Below are 6,393 nucleotides of genomic sequence, written 5' to 3' on the forward strand. Positions count from 1 at the left end.
GTCATCCAGGTGCCTGGGGCCACCTTTTCTAATAATTATTTACTTGGGGATTGGCTTGAGAAAAAGAAATAGTATCAGAAATATTAATAAGTGTTGCTGCTTTTGGCAATCAGAGCCTGGTCATACACCACTCTATATAGCTCTGCTTTATCTATTATCTATTAAATCTGTGACTGTGAGGGTTAGCCAGGTGCACTTACCTGTAGATCAGAAGATCCTCTCAGGCAACTTAGAGGATATCCCCTTTGCACCCAGGATACAATTGACACAAGGGTGATACATTTCATAGCCTATCTCACCTCTATCTGACTCTGTGTCTCATTTCCACTTACCCTCCCCTTACCTCTGGCCCCTGGAATGCAGGTGTGGAAGACCTAAATATATAACCATGGATTCATATTTATTATATTTATTTGTATTTATTTGCATATTTATTTTTATTTATATTTATATATTTATTTGTATTTATTTTTATATTTATATATATTTTAAAATATGCATATTTCACCCTGTAGAAACTGGACCCTTCCACTGTGCATTCTTGTTCCTCACCTCCTCTTTCTGTTTCTTACCACCATGTTTGAGACTTTAAGACCTTGATCCCAGGCCCCAGAATGACTCCCCCAACCCTTGAATTTCAACCTTTGGAAGGTCTCTTTCTGTCCTATTATATGCACTGTCATGCACCTTGATCCTCTAGAATGCATTCACCATGGACTCTCATGAATTATAGGATTTCCGCCCTTTGTAGAAACAGAAAGACCTGTAAGTCCATCTAGGCTCAAAAAACAAGAATCCAAAGAACAAGAAGAGTGGACACGGAGGATTCCTTTTGATGGACCACAAATGCAACTCTGAAGAACACTTTCTGTGAGGTCTGCTACTTGTTGATGTCTTTATTTCCTTTCTATGCAGGAAACTCTGGCTTTCATGTCCATTGCTCATTCATTCCACTGCGATCTTAACAGTGTCTTCCTACTAGAGCTTTCCTGTGGGGTAGGACATGGGTAGAAACCACCTGGTCCACCAGGGTTGGTTGAGATAGGAAGCTCATTTGCATGCATATTCTATTCCAAGAGATGCCAGGCCTCTCTTTCTAAAGCTTGCTTGTCACATGTAGCAAAGAGGTGACAATTACTAGGAAACTTTGAGCAGTCTCAGAGGTGCTCTTCAAAGACTCCTACTCATGAAAGAGGAAATATACTTGTTTTATGTCTGGTTTTGTCTGCTACTTAATTTTTTTCATTAAAATATTCTTCACTAGAATAAGAAACTTTAAGCAATACTTTCCCAATAAAGTACTGAAATTTAATTTATTTTTTAAAAAAACCTTGATTTCTGTTGATGTATGCATGAAATAGGAAATTCTACATTTTTAAATAAAATATAAAGAATATAGTTCATTACAAATAATCATATTTTCTTTTTTAAAAGATTTTATTTATTTATTTGACAGAGAGAGCCACAGTGAAAGAGGGAACACAAGCAAGGGGAGTGGGAGAGGGAGAAGCAGGTTTCCCACTGAGCAGGGAGCCTGATGTGGGGCTCGATCCCAGGACCCCGGGACCACAACCTGAGACGAAGGCAGATGCTTAACAACTGAGCCACCCAGGTGCCCAGAAATAATCATATTTTCTTAAAAAAGTGTAAGAGTATAGTTTTTATGTTTCTGTAATGCAGCAATGAGATTTGCTAACAGTTGTGTAGTTTACCAGCAATAGTTATTATCATCGTCCTCTACGAATTTAAAATTTACATACTTAGTTCTCTCTTGCCGTCCTTTGTAGCAGAATTTATATCATGGCATAGTTTCCTCTCATTTAGGAAATCAATGCACTGAAAAATGTACAAAAAATTTATTTCTCTAGCACTTGTTAGCCACGCTTTTACAAATGCAATCTAGTGTATGAGAAAGGTCCTAGAGAAGATAAAGCATTCAATCAGTGTCAATGAAGTTACAGAAGGACACTGACCAAAATATTGTCACGTGGGCAGCTACGATTTACCAATTTAATATCTTAAATTTACATATGCTCAATTTATATTGAGTATTTACATATACTTACATTTAGTCCTAAAGAGAGGGTTTTATATTCAAGCTGAGACTTTTCTTTGAACTGCTAAGGACATGACTTTTTAAAATTTCTGAGAGATTTATACTTTAAAAGTTGGTGGTTACTACTGCATATTTCATCTTTTTTAAAAAATTTTATCTATTTATTTGAGAGACAGCAAGAGAGAGAAGGATCACAGAGGGAGAGGGAGACGCAGACTTGCCGCTGAGCTGGCCGGAGAGCCTGATGTGGGGCTTGATCCCAGGTCCCCGAGATCATGACCTGAGCAGAAGCCAGAATCTTAACCGACTGAGCCACGCAGGCGCCCCTGCATATTTCATCTTTTGAGGGCAGAAAGATGTTTCCTCTAGTACTACTTGGCAGGGAAGGACAGAATCATAGGATGAGCATGTGTTTGCACATGTGTGTTTGCATGTCAGTGTGTATGCATGTGAATTCTTGTGTGACTTTAGATGCTAAATTATTTGAATCTGGAGTTGGTAATAGAAACACAGAACACATACACAAAATCCAAAAAGTAATTACTTGGAGAATCAGAAGAACAGGAATGTATATCTTTAGAAATCATTTCTTTTTTAATTTCTAAAATATTGTATAATAAGAGCAATAAAGATTGTGTAATAAACTTCCTCCTTCAAATAATGCCCAGAGCAACCCTGTGAGGTTTAAACTCATTTTTACAGAAGCAGAAACTGAAGCAGAGTGAGGTTAGGGGGCTTGCTTAGTCAGGCAGCTGTTGGGCCACAGAGTGAGGGTCTGCGGTCGGGAGGAGCAGGCTGCCAACTCCGTACTGCAGCTCTGCGCATATTGTCTGAGAATCCTGTAGGAGCTGTCCTGTTCTGTCCCTGTAGCGCACAGCCATTCAACCTCGGGCCCTTGGACTCCCCCTCCACAGAATGAGCTAGAGATGGAACACTTCCCCTCAGGTAGGAAAAACCTGACAAGGATGTGTTTTAATTAAGTTTGAGTAAAATTTCCATTCCAGAAAGGGTGTGAATTTATTCTCTTTCATAATTCTTCAGGGTCATTGATAGCCTATCTTCTAATTAAAGATTTTGTACCAAAATTGTATTAGTGGATACTTGGCTCTTCAAACTCATTTCAATCTAAGAATATATTTTCAAACCTACAGAACTGAAAAGAGTAAAGCACCTTAAAATTCGTGTTGATATACTCAAAAGGAAACTTGGTATTTTCACTTAAAACCTTGGCTCAGCATTTCACAGTGTATTTTCGGGGGAAACACTAGTGTTTCCTGAGTACATTTCTAATAGGAATTCCTAATAAGGAAAAAAATATTCTAACACTATATTATACTATACACACATACATGTGTACAAACATATATATATAAAATGCAAAAACTAAAAATTTATAATTTAAAAATTTATATGATGACTTGTTTTTAAGAAAAAAGGTATTGTGTCTGTGAAAGGAGCATCACCTGAAAGATGCTCTGATAAAGAAAGCTCAGTTTCCTGGGCATGAACTATAAGCAGCCTTTCTAGCATGTTCTATGAGTGGCTCTGTGCTTGTCTTTTCAGTGTTCTGTGCTTCCATATCCATGATTATATAACCATGTTAGCCATCTGACATATAATTTAAGATGTGACTGTGACTTTATTTGATGTCTTCTCTGTGCCAACCACTTGCTATGTCCCAGGATTATAAAGACAAATAGGACGTTGAATCTGCCTGTAGAAGCTTGGCAACCGGTCAGAGACAGTGAGCCAATCTGTGCTAGAGCATAGCATCCCCCATGTTGACATACAGGCACAGGAAAAGTGATGCTTGAATGGAATTTGGAAGGTTAAGACATTAAGCATGGAAGAGGTGCAGGCTAATGCTAAAGAAGCTAACATTCTCCTCTGAAAGGACTTATTTTTTTTCCATGTAAACCTTTTGTTTTAATAGATAAGACCTAGTCATGGCTTAGATTTTAAATCACATTTACAGATAAGAAACGCTTCTAGGCCCAGACAGGTTAACAGCGAAGCTACTAGTGCTGGCAGGAATGCATGCCCCCCATGCATTTGAAGCCTAAAGAGCAGAGACTGAATGTCAGAGAACACCATACACATCACCCTCTAGACTCGAGAACTGACAGCAGAAGACGAGAGGAAGAGCAGAGCCTCGGGGAAGCGCTGGTAACCACCATCTAATACCTTCACCTTCATGCTACAGAAGCAAATGAAAGTTGTGCTACTTTTAGATAAGCTAAGAAGGAGGTTTCCTGATCACAGTAAGTGAAGCTTTCTCTGATGTTAACAATTAGGCCAAGGGCATTAGCTACAGAGAGGATCCACTGATAAATATAGAATATTAGAACAGCAAAGAGGAAGCCACACAGATATCTTGTTTCTTCAAATATCAGAAACTTCCACATTACAGCAGGAGAGCGGGGGATGAACTCCACCTCGCCCAAAGGTTTAGTCCAAAAACTTCCTGTTGGCATGTGCACCAAATAAGGCTCCCCGTACTTCTGGCATCATCTGCTGGGCTATGAGATCCAGCTGGCTTTCTAGGGTATTGGAAACTTTTATTTTACGATCCCCGTTGTAGATCTCAACTCCACCAGCTATTTCTTCAGGCAGGTAGGCCTCCCGATCAATTTGGACATCAACATCTATTTTGGTGGCAATTTTGTACATAGGAATTGTTTTTTGCACTGCAGCCTTTACCAGAGGGAAATTCTGCTTCCTGCAATGAATAATCATTCGGGGCTCCAACAATTGGTACAAACCCTGGAGGACCAGTCCATCCAGCAGCACTTGGTACCTGGTTGTATCTTTTAACACTTTGCTGAGTCTCTGTTTTGCTTCATTTAGTAGGTCTGTAATAAGGTCATCTCTTGCTCTGAGGACTTTGAGCCTTGCTTGATTCATCAAATTAGACATCTGAATTTTCTTCTCATAGTATTCCATAATCTTCAGTCTTTGGGTTTGTACAAGATGGCCTTTCTCAATGTTGAACTCTTCCTCTGCTTCACATTTATTTCCTCTGCTTTCTCATTGGCTTCTTGTTCAATAAAAGCCATCATATGCTTAATCTGCTTTTGCACGTCAGCATCACTGAGGGCCATGGTGAAAGCTGTGCTAGGCTGGAGGCCCACTGGCTCTAGCTTAGGTTGGAAGGGGGCAGTGGAAGGAAGGGGAAAAGAAATCCAGCCTGAAAGGACTTCTTTTTTATATTATGCCTACTCCATATCTTTAAGGAAAAAATAAACAATAAAGCTATATGGTTTCACTGATTAGTCTCAACCGTCAAATTTTTAAAAAGAATTTTAGAATACTTTTCTACTTGTAATAGTTTTGAATATATTTATTATTTTTAGGGACTAAAATGGTCTAAAGGTAATGGAAGTCTAAGTTTTATTAACAATGGTTGTAGATGCGGGGCGCCTGGGTGGCTCAGTTGGTTAAGCGACTGCCTTCGGCTCAGGTCATGATCCTGGAGTCCCTGGATCGAGTCCCGCATCGGGCTTCCTGCTCAGCAAGGAGCCTGCTTCTCCCTCTAACCCTCCCCCCTCTCATGTACTCTCTCTCTCTCATTCTCGCTCTCTCAAATAAATAAATCTTTAAAAAAAACAAAAAAAACAAAACAAAAAAAAACAATGGTTGTAGATGCTAGGTATTATATTATTAAATCTACTTGAGAAAAATGAACGAAATTGCCAATTGCCATTCCAAAACCATGCTGGGCTTTTACCTAATATAACATGAGTATGCCAGTAATGTATAACCTGAAATCTGTCATGGAAAACCCTGCATGGCAAAATAAAAAATGTCAGCTGAGACATTTTAGAGTTGAATTTGTCAGTCTTCAAAATAGTGTTTTGAAAGTAGGCCAAAAGCCCCCAGCCCATTTATTTTCACGTTGTATTCTTGTTTCATCTGTCCCCTTATCTGGGTGCATAATCCATCTTGTACAGTGCAATGTCAATTCTGATGATTTGTTTTAAAGAAACAGTTGTGTCTTTTTGCAGCAGAGAAAAAAAATCCTAGGTAGAATCAGAATAATGATCTAATATCAATTTTTATTCACAAAGCACTTCAGTGTTTGACTTGTGAATAACTCACAAGTTTTATTCAAATCTACCATTTTATATTTTACCTTTGAAAATTGCGATCAAAGATAAAGTAATTTATTAAACAGTCTTCATTCTTTTCCTTTTAGAGGAAAAAAAAACAGAGGAAAAGAATTATTGAAACAAATCATCAGGGTTGACAGTAAACTGTATAAGATGGAAGAAGCTATATGTATCACTCTTCAGATATATTTTATTGCTAAATAAAAAGGATGTGTTGCCCTGTTTTCA

At 38.4% G+C, this 6,393-nt stretch overlaps 1 pseudogene; it reads right to left on the reverse strand.

Annotated features, from left to right (window-relative positions):
• Window positions 1-4,469: 4,469 nt before the first annotated feature.
• On the reverse strand, window positions 4,470-5,231 carry LOC102746183 (V-type proton ATPase subunit E 1 pseudogene; annotated as a pseudogene).
• Window positions 5,232-6,393: the final 1,162 nt, after the last annotated feature.

The sequence above is a fragment of the Leptonychotes weddellii genome, chromosome 4 (genome assembly GCF_054177405.1).
Source record: "Leptonychotes weddellii isolate Sample4059 chromosome 4, ASM5417740v2, whole genome shotgun sequence".
Classification (NCBI taxonomy): Eukaryota; Metazoa; Chordata; class Mammalia; order Carnivora; family Phocidae; genus Leptonychotes; species Leptonychotes weddellii.